Source organism: Coenobita brevimanus, chromosome 64 (assembly GCF_032717465.1).
Source record: "Coenobita brevimanus isolate Jiangsu-jjx chromosome 64, ASM3271746v2, whole genome shotgun sequence".
Taxonomy (NCBI): Eukaryota; Metazoa; Arthropoda; class Malacostraca; order Decapoda; family Coenobitidae; genus Coenobita; species Coenobita brevimanus.
The window spans coordinates 10,277,810-10,294,640 of NC_137017.1; the positions used below are offsets into that span (position 1 = coordinate 10,277,810).

Consider the following 16,831-nt stretch of genomic DNA (forward strand, 5'->3'; position numbering starts at 1 on the left):
TCTCTCTGTTTCATTTGGCTTTGTTTTAAAGTGTCGCGATCTGATCAAGTGAAAGAATTACATATATCCTATTTCAACTTGATTGCATTTTAGGTGACTGAATATTTCTAACATCTTCCTCTGAGCGATTCGCCCAGCAAACTGCACCTATGTTTCCTTTTTTATGTTCTTAATGAAAACTGGGTTTATATTAAAGCGATGTAAACTGCATACAAGAGAAGGATACGGTGTAATATTCAAATTGTTACAAAGAGGTGCTGTAAATCCTACTACGCCATCTCCAGTCAACAACAGTTTCACAATAAATACATCGCTTGAGGCCTGCAGTCCAGTAAATTTAAAGCTAGATGACTACACAGCCCAGCCACTTGGCATACAATAGTCCAGTAAATTTGATGATAGATGAGTCAATGATGACCAGCCTACATAGCCTTGGTGGCATGAGTTGACGAAAAACCTCCAGTTTCCTCTAGGGGATCGATTATATGCAAGGCCGTCACTCGGCAGCGAAATTCTACCCACATGACTACCTGGCATCCAAACCTTGATACTGAGAAAAATATTTCTGGAAACCAAACTGTCATTACACCCAAACTTTGGGTATTTTAAATGTTTTTTTTTTCCTTTGCTTTCTTACGTTTTATTTATTTTTTATTTGTTTATTTTTTTATTCTCGTATTTTTTCAGATATACCCGTAGTTATTAGCTTTTTATTATTTATATAATTATGCTGGTTGATTTTCTTACCCTCTCGTGAGAGGGATAACTCTAGTCTTCAGTTCCAGCTGATGTCAGACTATTGTACTCACCTAAAGAGTGCATCCTAGAAACCAACTTGGTAGTGTTACTTTCGTCACCATCAACCCTCTGATGATCGGAACAGGTCGCCTTAGATTTTTTAAAGTGTTGCTCTCTCTCTCTCTCTCTCTCTCTCTCTCTCTCTCTCTCTCTCCCTTCCTGTGTTTTATAGCCACTTTTTTTTTTTTACTACCGCCAAACGGATATGAGACATGAGTAGGGGCTGACCGATCTCGAAGGGTTTACAGCAGTTCCACTGTTCTTTATAAGACGCGAGAACTATTTTTTTTTTTTTTTTTTTTTTTATTGAGGCGAAGATGAACTTGACAGGTTGGTGATGACCGGCTGAATCGCAACATGTCCGAATAACATTTACTAACCCAAATTTCCCCCTCAGATATATGTTGTCAATTAATAATGCTAACGAGTAAAGAGATTATGAAATAATGTTGCATTCAGCCAATCATCTCCAATCAATCAAGTGCATTTTCGCCTCGATTAAAAAAAAAAAAAATAATAAGTATAGTAACTGCTATATTCCTGAATCCTGCTTCCACCAGGCGACTCAGTTCAGCTTAGATGTGATCTCTTGTCGTCTAGGAGTTAAAGAATTCACTACGATGACTTTTCTTGTTTATCCTTTAAACTTACAAACACTTTCACTCACCTTAGGATACTTTTGATAATAATGATAATGATAATAATACAATAACAATAGTAATAATATGTAATAATAATAATAATAATAATAATAATAATGAGTCTTACATCTCTCCCAGTTCAGAGTCATTCCAAAGCAGCATAAAACCGCCTGAATACAGTAAGGAAAATACAAAAAAAAAAAAAAAAAAAAATCATTCGGGAGCCGTATGCTAATCGCCCGACAGAATATGCTGTTGGCCAAGTCCATGATTTTGGCCATATCTTGATACCCAGAAGGTTTCATGTTGATAGCTCAAGTTGTTCATGAGACATAATGGCGCCAAAGGCAGGCGATAAAAACTAGTTGACCTTTGGTGGCCATTTTGGTGACTCTAACCTTGACCCCGAGTGACCATTTTCGAATTTGGCCAAGATTTTGGACATATCTTGATACCCTGAAGGTTCTATGTTGGTAGCCCTGAAGGTTCTATGTTGGTAGCTCAAGCCGTTCATGAGATATACCATAATGGTACTAAAGGTGTGCGATAAAAACTAGTTGACCTTTGGCAGCCATTTTGGTGACCTTTGCCTTGACCCCGAGGGGCTTTTTTGAACTCTTCCACGACTTTGGCCATATCTTGATTCCCTGAAGGTTTCATGTTGACAGCTCAAGCCGTTCATGAGATATAATGGGAACACACACACACACACAGAGGGGGGGGGCTAGCAAAAAAAAAAATATATATATGTTCTCGGATTCGAGGACTGGGAAGGAATCTGGGGAAGCCATGCGTGATGCCTGTGTCGTATGCACGGTGTGACTTTTGCTGGAAGTTACTGTTCTGCTCAGTGCGCATGCGCCGTGCCCTTTTGGCTGCTATGCTGAAAGTATCCGCATGTTATCTCAAGTATTGTGCTATTTATCAACACCATTTCATGAAATACACGTGTCACGAACATAATTGGATGTCTTATCGACCTATAGGTAACTGTAGGTCGATATATAGATATATATAAATAACTATATATACAGTATGTATGTTACAGGCATTTTGTGAAATCAGTCACTTCGTGAATTAAGGTTACTTTTAGTTTAGGTTTATTTAGGTCAGGTTGATCTTGAATAAGCTTACTGTAGGTTAAGTTAGGTTAAAGTTTGTTTAGGTTAATTTAGGCTAAATAGAGAAGGGAATGGTAACTTCCAGCATATGTCACTCCGTGCATACGACGGGACTTCCAGCATAAGTCACTCCGTGCATACGACGGGACTTCCAGCATAAGTCACTACGTGCATACGACACCGGGTTGCCCCTCTATCTGTATACACATCCCGATCTAACACTCCACTTGACCTTAGCCTAGATTCATGAATAAACTTACGATCAATTCCCCGTCGTATATTATACATGCTCAAGTAAAGGGAGGGAAAATAACGCATAATGGAGTACAAAATTACTTTCTCTTTTTATCTTTATTTTGCCTTTTTTAACGAGGAAAATTCCCTTTTGTCTGCTGATATGATTCCTCTGTACTGAACAAAGTGTTTAGTGGTAGGCTAAATAAAATACAAAGACGTTGCAACAGCAGAGAAATGATTACTACTAGAAACAGTTTTCCATGTTTTTCTGACTGCTGGGATTTCTCTCAGATGAATAAAATGTTTGACTATAGGCTCGATTAGCATACCTAAATAATGACGCAATTTTAGTACCGCCTCGTGAACTCAAGGAACAGCGCACACAACCTCCTGTCTTTAAAAAAATAAATAATAAGTAAATAAATAAAATGTGATGGCATTATTCGGGAAATCCATGGTTTACTCATCGCCATCGGAGCGAATAAATGCAGGATAGGATGACGAAATTACTTCCTGGAGATTTTATGACGTAGAATACCGGCCACGTCGTGAAGTTAATAGTAATCCATTGCTAGAAATAAAGCGAGTATTGTAAGTGGTTATTAGGCTTCATAGCAGCACCACCTTCGTAACGGTTTATTTTGTATATTACACCAGCAGTCTCTTGTATGCTATTTACCTCCTTCTGATAGACATAGTTTCCATCTATGCCACACAAAAGATATTTAAACAATGTGCAGAATAAATCGCCAAGGAAGGTGTATTACGAACTCTCCAAAGGCACTTAAAATACGCTTTAAGTATATCAAGTTCTTCAATACGAGGGATTTCGAAGTTGAACAAAACTGTTTGCAGGAAACAATGATAAAATGGACGTCATCGTAGTGAAGGATCGATGAAGACTTTTCGCCTCACGATGTGTGTGCGCCAAGTCATAGGTACGAACTGAAGTGCAGACATTTGGAGTGGGTGCCGGTGTAATGCCCTTTCATGTTTGCATACTCGTACAGTCGCACATCGTCAGTTCGATGATTTCCGTTCTGTGCACCGTTTTTGCACTTTTTCGTACCAAGAATGTCTAGGTGAGATTAGGTTCGTTTTCTTTGTATCAGGTTAGGTTAGTTTGCTTGACAGGTTAATTTGTTATGTTAGATTGTGGTAAGGTAGGTTGTTAGGTTAAAGAGCAATAATAAAGAGAAGTGAAAGATTGATGAACCGGGGGAAGTCACATGTAACGCGTAGTGCAAAAATGATAGAAAGAACGTCATATACAGACTCCCACACAGACATAACCATTACAACACACCTTTCGTTTCATCACTGCTCCTCCAACAGATCCTTTCACCATTCGTATTTCGCCAGCTCAGGCAAGGGTAAATCCCGCTTATCACTTTCCCGCTGAGAAGAGGATCCGGTCAATTGATACATAGTTTTATCCCTTACCAACAATCAGCCCCTTCTTAACTGAATATGATCATCGGGTGGCAGCCTGAATTAATTCCTTCAGTCAGATGACGTCTTAATTTTATTCTTGCTATCCTCAAATATTTCATTTAACAAATGAGACTTCGAGACTAAGGGGTTTGATAGAGACCATTTGCTCCTTCAGCACTATGGCGTCTCCTAAGTTGAATATAAGAGTTCAGAAATATTAAGAACACGATAGAAAAATATGTACTCGGACTGAGGGGGTTTAAAAAAAAAAAATGTCCTCATTCAGAGTGAACACATTATGCATGGCATCACTCAGATCAGTCTGATTATAAACAAAATCCTTCATACCTACAACCACATCTCCGTATCACCTTCACGGCTACAGCGCTTCGTGGTTCTCCAAAAACACCATCATCATGACCATAAACATTCTTATACATCTGTTCCTTCTATCTCCAAACGGTCTTATTTAAACTCAGATTTCTCGACGCGCAGGAGTTAGATACAGCCTTCATTTACCTATTTATTACAACAGGTCTCCCCTGAACATGAACATGCTTGGGGTTTCATTCTCTCGGGATGTATCTTGGAAAGATCATATTACATCTCTTGTCAAATCTGCTTCCAAGAGATTAGGTGTGCTAAGCCGACTCCGTACCTTGCTTACCCCTGCACACTTGTTGACTTTATACACGTGCTTTATTAGCTCCTGTGTAGAGTACAACTCTCATGTGTGGGGAGGCTTCCCACATACAGCTCTTCTCAACAAAGTGAAGTCAAAGGCTTTTCGTCTCATTAACTCTCCTCCTCTTACTGGCTCCCTTCAACCTCTGTCTCTTCGCTGCACTGCTGCATCTTTATCTCTTTTCTATCGCAATTTCAATGCTCACTGCTCCTCTGAATGTCTGCTTGCATCCCTCCATATCTACGACAGGCGCGTAGCACCCGTCTAGCAACAAACTCTAATCCCTTCTCTGTCCAGCTCTTTAATGAACGAGTTAACCGTTACTCCCTGTCCTTCATTTATGCAACAGGTCAACTCTGGAACTGTCTCCCTTTGTATTTTCTACTTCCTATGATCTCCAGTCTTTCAAATGCAGTGTGTCCAGGCATTTCGAAACGAACGGATCTTGAATTTGGCTCTCTGTTGTAGTTTTTTTTTTTTTTTTTTTTTCGTGGAAGGAACGGTTTGCGGGCACCTGGCCTTTGGTTCCTTGTTCCTTGCATTAAAAAAAAAATGAACTATATTGTCTGGAGGTACTGATCGTCCAGGTAGAACGAGGATTAAAAAAAAAAAAAAACGCAGGATTATTCCGAAGTGCTGAAATTCATGATGTCAGCAGTGCACAGATCATTCAGTTTACCTTGGCGGAGATTTTCGTCTTTCTGCAGCAAATTTCCCGTCGCTCAATGACAGAATAAGGCAATACCGCTGTCCATATCCTTTCCATTTCATTTCTTCGTGACCAGGTCGTATTCTACTATTAATCGACTGCAATAGCTCTGGATTCAAGATGGAATATGACAATTTTACGCAGTTAAAGTGATCAGAGTATAGTGTCACATGTAACAATGTACCGTATAGCCTATTACAGCCTCATTACGGAACGATTTTATTCAGCTTCCGAAAGCGCTATAATATTACAGTAAGGTGGTCGGTCCGTGAATACTAAATCAAACCCCTTCGGTTCGAAAAGTCTAAGGTGCATACCATCGACTGGAGACTGCAAGAAAATACTAAAAAAATAATAATAAAAATAAATAAAGAAAACGCTAGCACTTTCTAACAATTTCCCCAGGGGAAAAAACATGAATTACAGTAATTCTTCGCCGCAAATGTTTTAAAAATTTTCTGTTAAGAATGGACTCAAAAACTTTTGAAAAACTGGATGTTAAAGCAATTGGACGATAGTTAGAGGGTTGGGAATGGTCACCCCTCTTTGGGACCGGCTGAATGAGAACAAACTTCCGACAAGAAGTGAAGGTACAAGTAGAAAGACAAGGGCGAAAGAGTTTACCTAGGCAGGGTGTAAGCACAGAAGCAGTTCTTGAAGACAACAGGAGGGACCCCATCAGGCCCATATGGCTTGTTAGTATTGAGGCCAGTGATGACAGAAAATACATCAGCTGAAGAAATTTTAATGTCAGCCATGAGGAAGTCAGAGGGGGGAAGTGAGGGAGGAACAGCACCGGAATCGTCTATGGTGGAATTGGAGGAGAAAGTCTGAGCAAAGAGATCTGCTTTATCACTAGAAGAAATAGCTACAGAATCATCAGAGTAGAAAAGAGGAGGGAATGATGATGCGGTGAAGTCGTTAGAGAGGTTTTTGGCAAGGTGCCAGAAGGCGCGGGAAGAATTCGAGTTGGAGAGTTGAGAGCATTTAGAACGGATGAAATTATTTTTTGCAAAGCGAAGAACAGACTTAGCACGATTCTGGGCAGAAACATAAAAAAAAAATGTGATTCGGTGGTGGGTTAGCTCCGGTACCTTTTATTGGCCCTCTCCTTGTTGCGGACAGCATTAGACCAAGCATGATTAAACCAAGGCTTCTTGCATTAGTCAGAGGATATGAGAAGGGTATGTATGCTTCCATGCCAGAGAGAATAACCTCCGTAATGCGCAAGGCACACTGAGATGGCTCCCGGCCACGGAAGCAATATTCATTCCTGGGAAAATCAAAGAAGTACTGCCTGAGGGCCTCCCAATCCGCAGCTCCAAAGTGCCACAGACGACGTTTTTTTGGAGGGTGTGTATATATATATATATATATATATATATATATATATATATATATATATATATATACTGTAGAGAGAGAGAGAGAGAGAGAGATGAAATACAGGGCTTAGAATTGTCTTCTCCATCATGAATTGTTAACTAACAACAGAATAATACTAGTATTTGATGTTAGTAAGCAACTACTATAGAAAAAAATGTGCAGCAGCAGGGTTTTTTTTTTTTTTTTTTTTTTTTTTGCTACTCAACGACATGTATGGTAACAAAATACAAAAGGACGAAAATAAGAGTTCGATTAAGGTGAAAAACTCTAGCGATGCCACCAGCATTGCTGAGACACTGGCAAGAGGAAAGTGAAAGCTGGTCGACAAAATTCTTTTGAACTCGATCAGGAGCAGCAGAGCGCGAACACCGTCACTGCTAACTTATCTCACAAAATGAGTCGCGGGTTAAAATTCATTCAGTTTTATTCGACCTGATTAAGCGTTAATCCATTGTGTTTTAATTTATGACGTCTCAGATTTATTCTGCTCCAACTAAAGTGAGACTGATAGTAATGCTGGTTAAGGAAGACTTCATGTGATTTGGAAGAAAAGAAAGCAACAATACACTGCACACACACACACACACACACACACACACACACACACACACACACAGAATGATAAAGTAGCCTGGAGTCTGTTCTGGCATGTTCAACCCCTCTCCGGGAGTTCCCAACAGGAAGCAAGGCGTTGGAAATTACGTAACAATAAAGGGATTGGAAAACCCCCACTCACATCATCAAATACCTGTCTACCTACGTATCACCAGACGACATGCGTATCGTATACTTGTACAAGTCTGAAATCAGGCTGTCCTCTCCAAGTCAACCCCCTCTCTCAGATACCTCTCTGTTCTATCCCTCTATCTCATCCTCGCCCCCCCCCTCATCTGTCACTCATTTTCTCCTTGTCAGTCTCTAATTTTCCATCCTCCCACATGACCAAACCACTCAAAGTACTTCTAACGCTTTCTTGCACATCCACATCGACACCACAGTGCTCTTTAACTTCATTTGTGTGTGTCTCGACTTATTCCACATGGTCTCAGGTATCACGTGTACATGATACTGCTATCTCCAAACGAATCACTCAGGATGGACGTGTGAGTAAAGTAAAAATGAAAATCACCTTTATCAACTCCTTCAGTAATGTGTGTGTGTGTGTGTGTGTGTGTGTGTGTGTGTGTGTGTGTGTGTGTGTGTGTGTGTGTGTGTGTGTGTGTGGTGATTTCTGTTACCACAAAGCATTTACATTCAACTTGGCATGAAAGTCTAGTGGCAATGGCGACAGATACAATGCCAGTTAACCCCCAGAATAATATAACGGGTAGTTCTTGATATCGCCAGGGAATCTGATTCACCTTAAAGACACTCCTGGTAATGACTCTCTCTCTCTCTCTCTCTCTCTTTCTCTTTCGTTGTGTGCTTAAACAAATAACAAAGGGTAGGCAACAAAGCATGACTATCTTTACTTCCGTCAATAGCACGACATCCCTTCAGCCCGAGGACGTTTCACATTTTTCTCAGGCTAATGAACAAGACTGTAGTTTCGAAGAGTATCCTGGGCTTGAACGAATGAGAAAGCGGAATACAGAAAAAAAAAAAAAAAATCCAAGAGGCTTTAGAGATACTTCATCATTTCCTTTTCATCATTACATATTAACTTTCTTTAGTTTGTAAATTATATCCGCTGAACATCTGCATACTTTGCATGGAAATCAAGCAAAAGTATACTTAGGTGTAACATGCAGAATAAATCGCTGAGGAAGGGATGTTACGAAGTTTCTTTAGCCACCAAGAGCATTCTAAAACCCCATGATTAGATTCTTTGCTAGAGATCATATTAGAGTGGATTCATGATAAGATCAGTGCTTTGGCAATGGCGAGTGAGTCATAAAGATAAATGATTGTGTAACCTATGTAACTGATAAGCATGATAACAATTTTTAAATTATCTTGACCGCTGATGAAAATGGAAGGTTAAATGCCAGAATGTAAAATATTAATGAGGTTAAGTTTATATTGCGTAAGCCCACAAACGCTGTGACTGACGATAATGACTGGTGAGAAGTTGAAAATAAAAGTGTAAAGGCGAAAAATCATTTCATTTTTCCTCAGCTGTCTAGCAAGGTGGCTAAACTTTCCCCTTAACTTTGCCAATAATTGACATTTCCCCATCTGAAAGGCTAAGCTGTAACAATAATTTAACACTAGAATATGATGCTGTTCATGAAAATGTGCTATGGAAATACTGGAAAGCCGTAACACTCTCTTATTCTGCTCATTCTGACTATGAGCAGACTCTTGACTGTCGACAGGACAGTCAGGGTCGGAGTAAGGTGAAAGAATTCTAGGCCTTGGATCCAAAGAGACTTGGTCCTTGTTCACAATCAGGACTTACCGCGCATATAGCAACTACAACTTAATATTCAAGCTAGGGGAGTGGCCCAGTTAACATCAGTTGAAAAAGAGATCGACGACAGTGGAGGTGGAATGGGCGAAAGTGAAATGGTGAATAACACAGTACTGACGATATAGTGAAAACGAGTTGTATACGGATGAGAAAAAAAAAAAATGTGTCTTAGGTTGATGATAATGGCTGGGAATGGTAAGGCAAGGCAAGGAAGACGGTAGAGTGCATGGCGATGAAAATGACATTCTGAAGGCAACAGTGTACTGTGGAGAAAAAGTAATGGTAATATCTTTAATAAAAGTGAAGCCTGGGGTAGAGTTTATGGCGACAATAGTTCCTTCACCTTAACCTGGTTCAGATTTCCGTCCTTCAGTAGCTTAGACCATATAGCTTATTGATGGAATAACAGTCCTACGCCCCCCTCCCCCCTTTACTATAGTTCCATAAGTCAGTGGTACAACCAGGAGTTCGATCCTGAAACTATTTACGATTGATCCCCAGTTTTTTTCTGATTTGTTTTCTCAGGAATAACAAGGAAAGGACAGTGCAGAGTCTTCCAATGTCTCCTGTTCCACTTACAAAAAAGAATAAGTTATAAGAAGTAAATTATCGTATGTTATGTTCGTTTTCAGCAGAAACAATATGAAAAAGGAAGTGCAGTATGCAGATTTTTCTTGTATCTCCATATCTTCCTGCAAAAACAAATCTAAATAACGACAGGGAATGGATCATAAACATTTCTGAGAATAACATCGCAGGAATGCACAACTGGGAGACCAAGTGGGGTCAAGTCGTACGGGGGGGGGGGGTAGCACCATGGCTGCTGAAATCCTTTATTTCAAGTGGGGGAGCTAATAGTGGTGGGAGGCAAGGGTCTGACTGGGAGGACCCGGCCCCATTAGCCCCCTCCTTGTAGCTACACCACTAATTCTAATGTTAATCCCATAACTCACCATTTAAGAGGGATATTTTTTTTTTTTTTTTTTTTTTTTTTTTTTTACGCAGTCTCCTCTAGTTTCGATACGGGGAAAGGTGTTGCCCCTGGTTAAAGGACTTGGGTTCGGAGCGTGTAGCACTTTATGATGGGATGCCCTTCCTGATGTCTACCAGTGGCTCTGGTGTGGATACACTTCGGCCACAACTGAGCGCTCTAACTCACTGAGGTTAGAAATATCGAAATTCTAGGCCAAGTTAAAGAAAGTACAGTGGAAATTAGATGAATGAAAGTGAATCCATAAAGCAAAAATAATAGCAATATCTTTACTTACGTTAATACTGATGGTAAATAACGTATAAAACTGACTGGTGAAGGTGACTCTGTAATGATGACTGGCTATTCACGGAAACCTGAAGTAAAACTGAAAGAATAAAAAATAAATATATAATGCTGATGTCGTTACTAATTTTAAAAATAAATTACGGCGACAACCTTACTTACGATAATAATAAAGAGAAATATAAAGCAGACTGATGAAGGTGAGAGGACAATGGTGACTACCGGTATTTTCGGAGCGCACCTCTTCTCCGCTCTGTCTCCACTTGCACACTGACAGACTTGACTGGCCAAGTGAAATGACTAACCCTCCCCCCTCTCTCTTGCGTAACGCTTTGACTATCTCAAATACGATAGCGCCATTTAAAATTCGGGAGCTTCTCTAGGGGCGGTCCGGTTAGTCAGTCACACCTAAGGATTTTCATACGCAAGACGTTTCATTTTAGAGAACCCAATTATGATGCTTCTCTATGGTCTCCTTAGAATTTCCACATGAAAGCGACTTCATTCAAGTAAGGGCCCATATGGTGCTTCATTTTAGTCAAGCTGCATATGGTTCCGCATTCCAGGATTTCTGTTCTTATTCAGTAACTCTTGCTACCTTCGGACAATTTTGTTCACTTTAGGAAAGACCTCTCATAGAGAAGAGGCCAAAGAAGGTTATGTATGACTCCACCAGTTCGAAAAGTCTCTCTGAACATGAAGTCAGCAAGAACTGAATGAAAGATACGTAATTTAGCTTGCGGACATATATTCATGAATGCCTACATACATGCATACATACATATATCTTTCACAAAGGACTGTTGTTGAGCAACCACGGTCTGTCTGGCCGAGCAGACCCATCAAACAAAACATAATGTACACGTTATAACCTTACATAAACACACACACACACACACACACACACACACACACGTATCGTGTACATGACTACCCACATACACTTGCATATGGGCGCACACACACACACACACACACACACACACACACACACACACACACACGGGTCACTGCCATGGGATACGACACAATATTGACCTTCTCTCTCTCTCTCTCTCTCTCTCTCTCTCTCTCTCTCTCTCCTGTGGTTACTAACTTACCCTGTCATGATCGCGCCTTTTCTCGTCTTGTACTGCAGTTAATGCTGTATCATTTTATTCAACGGGATTAGTTACATAGAAATTTAATATTTATGATTTTAGTAAATTTTCATACAAGTTTCTTCCAGCTGTATTTGATATTCTCTTCAGTTTTCATCATACTGTTTTTCATTTGTCTAATAAACTGCTATATTTTCTCTTTATTATCGGGATATAAAACACACAACTGCCTTTTCGCTCCTGAACTGAAGTGAATAATGGATTCCTACCGCCAGGTATCAAAGGCCATACGACACTGATTCAAAGCAAAGATATATGGCTAGCAGTGGAATAGAAATGGGAAGGGAGACGTTGATATGATTTTGACACATAAGTGGTCTTTGTGTTGAAGTGGTCTTGTAAAAATGATCTTGGCACTGAAGTGTCTTATCACTGAAGTGGTCTTAGCACTGAAGTGGTCTTGGCACTGAGATGCTGTTGGCACTGATGTGATCTTGGCTTTGAAGTGCTCTTGGCCTTGATGTCGTCTTGGCTTTGAAATGATTTTGGCCTTGAATTTGGTTTGGATGCTACGGTGACCTAAGACGAAGTGGCTTGGCGAAGAAGTAGCTTGACGATGAAGCGATGTAATTGGTCTGCTGGTTGGAAAGCATGACCCAGGAACAGAGGAAGGGTCAGCATCAATGGGAGGTCCTTAAACTATTCATGCCATGAAACCAAATATCTAACCTGATAATTGTAGAGAGAAAATAAAGGCCGGAAGAAACACAGAAATATCTAGAAGAGAAGTAGGAGAAGAGAAAAAAAGGACAGTGAGAGAGAGAGAGAGAGAGAGAGAGAGAGAGAGAGAGAGAGAGAGGCCCCTTTTATTCGCCTCTTACGACAAGGAGGGATACTGGGGAAGTAGTCTTCTCCCCACCCCAACCCAGAGGGATTTCGCTCCTGATACATCCTTGGTATGGACAGTACGACCTAATGTACTGCTTTCCCTCCCAACTCCCTGATTCTCTCACCTCTCTCTCTCTCTCTCTCTCTCTCTCTCTCTCTCTCTCTCTCTCTCTCTCTCTCCTCTCTCTCTCTCTCTCTCTCTCTCTCTCTCTCTCTCATCCTGGCGACACCTTTGTACTATTGCGTCGTTATTCCGTCTTTCTACACTTTACTCCAAATTTTGCTTCATTTTATCCTTTCCTCCATTTTCTCTCACATTCCGTCCATTCTTTCCTCCAACAGCTCATATCTTCTTCATAATCTCTCTTCATTCCAATTCTCTCTCTCTCTTTCTCTCTCTCTCTCTCTCTCTCTCTCTCTCTCTCTCTCTTTCAACACACACACACACACACACACACACACACACACACACACACACACACACGGGGATCAACCGCCTGCAAGCCCCTTGACAGTTAAAGGAACGATCCTCCTTACTTAATGTAATTTTAGATACGCAAGCATCACCACAACATAGCACCACCAAATACTTACCCCATAACAAATCATGTAAAACAACGCCACACCCCGCCAAACCCTGTCACAAGACCTCACAGAATGCCATACCACACAGCATACAACACCTCCCCACACACCATATTACACCACATAATCTCACACACCATATGAAGCATCACTACATAACAACGAACCATATCATATTATACCATGCCATGCCATGCCACGCCATACCATACCACACTAACTCCTTGCAGATCTTTGCCCTGTCTTACATCACACCACACTACAGACATGAGTAGTGATCCCCCTTCCCCCTTTTTTTCTTGAGAGTATACATCTCAGTGAATCTTAGTTAAAGTCATTATGCCTTAAAAGGAATCTTACCCTAATAAACTGATATGATATAAGATGTTAGTACTAAAATTTAAAGCTTTTGTCAGCTCTATGCGAAATCTTCAACAAAAAAATATGGCATGAAATATTTTACTGCAGATCTGCAGTTCATAACTTACCATACTATCTAAAATGATAATTTGTGACTATGTTAACTTGAAAGTAATACAATTGTCAATCAAAAGACTAGTCTGGTACAGTATTATATGGCATGCAAAACAATCCGGTAAGAAAGAAATGCTACGAAGCCTCCTGATACCAAGATTAAGGCACACAATTTCACAAAACACACGTGAACTACCATTCCATTAGATTTCTTAAATAATACCGTCACATAACACCATATATTACTACTGCACGTTACACATGACACCACCACTCAACACCAGGCAACATGATTGTACGACACTAACCAAACCTACAGCAGACTAATCATGCAACACTACACCAAAGTACACACAACTACACTATACCGTACTACATCACTATGCAACAATATTTTTGAACAACTGTATATAAATATACCAGATAATCCCGCTATGCTGCACTACACCACCATAGCATTACACAACTATACTACACTACTGCATAAAGCCACACTAGGCAGCACTAAATACACTGCACTGCATTAAACTACATTACAAGAAAACATTAAAGGAGTACACCACTCAGCAACACACCAGTTACCCAAAGAAAGTGTGAAGGGGAGAGAGAGAGAGAGAGACAGACAGACAGACAGACAGAGACAGACAGAGAGAGAGAGAGAGAGAGAGAGAGAGAGAGAGAGAGAGAGAGGCAATTAGCTGAACATAATCGCTTTGCTGCTACCAGGCGAATTAGTTCATCTTAGGAGGGCAGTCTGGTAGTGAAGGAGTTAATGGGCGTTGAATCTAATCTCTCCAGTTAAATAAATTCTATTCTAAGCTGAATAAAATCATCAAGTAATGGGAAAAATTAAATGAAAAAGGCATCCCCGCATTCAATGGGTTAGAGTCACTGGTTCTCAAAATGGGAGCCATGGACCCCAAGGGAGCCACGGGCGGATTTTAGGGGGACCATGGTGGGCTGGCGTAAGTACTAAATCACAGTGTGACTGCAAAATCGCACTTACAAGTCCTGTTGCCATTTTCCAAAACATATTTATATGAATCTGGTTTCTCCACCCTTCTACTCATAAAAAGTAAAAGCCGAAATCGGTTGGACGTGGACCTAGATATGAGATGTGCGTTACCAGTGACAACATCGAATCAGTCGACTGACTGAAAGCAAAATGTGTTATCCATCCCAATGATATGTAACAAAATATGCATTCTGATTGACAGTTGTAAGCATTAAAATAGATGGTGGGCCCGGAAACAGTTTTATTCAATATTTATGAGAGGCTTAAGAGAAAACTGAAGGGGGCCCACGAGGATGGTAAGATCCCTACATGTGGGGAATGTCCGAATGACGTGAAATTTTTTGAGAAACACTGGGTTAGGCAGAGAGAGAAGAGACAGAATGCAGGAAACAAAGAGGGAAGGGGCGAGGGAAAGTAGGTAAGAGAGAGAGAGAGGAGGGGAAAAATACAACAGTAATGGCAGGTAATATTATTTTGGAGAGACGAGTGACGGAGGGAGGTTGGGAAGTGGAGAGTTATAAGAACATGCAGTACCTCAAAAGGTTTTACGAATCATGCCTGGGAGAAAGTAAGGGGAGAGAGAGGGGAGGAGACGAGGAAAAGGGAAGGAAATTATACGAGGACGGAGGGACGAGAAGAGAAGCGGAGAGAGTGGCAAGGAGGGAGGAAATGCGAGGAGGGGAAAGGACATGGGGGTAGTCAAGGATTAAAATATAAAGTGGTCAAGGGATTGCGAAGTCTTGTAATGTTGTGGCCAACGGAAAACTTTTGGTGAGGTTGAGGATATTCCCTCTCAAAATTGGGGTGCCCAGTGCCCAGGCATATTTCATGGTGGTCAGTGGCATCTGCCCACTCCTCTGGCCACACCTCTGGGAGGGGGGAAGAAAGGTAGGAGTGAGAAGAGTGGGAATGGACGAGAGAGCTGAAGATATTAATGCGAGAGAGAGAGAGAGAGAGAGTAGTAAAGATGGAGAGGGGAGGGGGAGGAAAGAGGGGGGGATGAGTGACGGCGAGAGGGGATGCATACATGTGTGCATGGAATTAGGTGAACACTGAGTATATGTGTGACTGTGTACCCATGCGCGTGTGTGTGTGTGTGTGTGTGTGTGTGTGTGTGTGTGTGTGTGTGTGTGTGTGTGTGTGTGTGTGTGTGTGTGTGTGTGTGTGCGCGTGCGCGGTGGATGCCAAATATATCACATATTGGCTCCTCTCTTCATGACAGTACAGCGCTATATATATTTGATCTTTTCTGGCCCTTCTGTTGTCTTAGTAGCCAGTGTGAGGCGTGTATAAGGGAATCTCTCTCTCTCTCTCTCTCTCTTTTCTCTCTCTCTCCCCTTTCATTAGGATATCCAAACGATCTCAGTCTATCTTGTTTTACCTATCTATGGGATGCATTACAAGTGCTATAGAATGCTTCATTGGACCTCTTCTATGGAGTTTTGTTTTGTAGACTACACCCTAAGTTCTATGCTACCATATCATTTCGTTTTGTTTTCAAAGGCTTCAATCAAAATCTCTCTTGATCTAGGCTTCAAGATGCTTGCATGCGCCGGCCTTTGTCACCTAATTGCGGCTCTCCATGCTGCTCGATCTCTCGCAGCTTCCCTATTCAGTCCCTTATACCTGAGGTCACACTTAATGACCTCGTTCCATGTCTTTTTCGGTCTGCCTCTCGCAACTCTACCTCTAACGCTAACACTTCTTACTTTCTGCACCCAATTATCATTCCCCATCTCTCCAAATGCCCAAACCATCTCAATCTACCTCTCCTCATCACAACACCAATACATTCCAGTCCCATCCTTCCTCTCAACTCCTCCATCGTAAACCTTGCCCCCCCCAGGCCTCGCACTCAAGGACCCATGTATCGTTTGAATGTTGGCTGCACAATACGTCATTAAATCAAACTGCCACAATGAGTTTCTGTCTGAGGAGGGAAATTTTACAGTGTCAATGAAAAACAATATTTACAGACTTGCAAACACTTTTGCGGTCGACCCGTTGGAGCTTACAGTGCTGTATTTTTGGTGACATGAGACTTCGTAGCACCCTTCCTTAACGATATG

At 41.1% G+C, this 16,831-nt stretch overlaps 1 protein-coding gene across 4 annotated transcripts in view; it reads right to left on the bottom strand.

Moving 5' to 3' along the window:
• The window catches only part of Men-b (NADP-dependent malic enzyme b, mitochondrial), an 89,659-nt gene that overhangs the window by 41,262 nt on the left and 31,566 nt on the right, over positions 1-16,831 (bottom strand). Inside the window, exon 2 of one of the 4 annotated variants that reach the window (XM_080276193.1) lies at positions 10,693-10,782. The exons of the other annotated variants lie outside the window; for them this stretch is intronic. The gene's annotated coding sequence lies outside the window, so the exon portion shown is untranslated. The remainder of the gene's footprint in view (positions 1-10,692; positions 10,783-16,831) is intronic. 4 annotated transcript variants of the gene reach the window in all.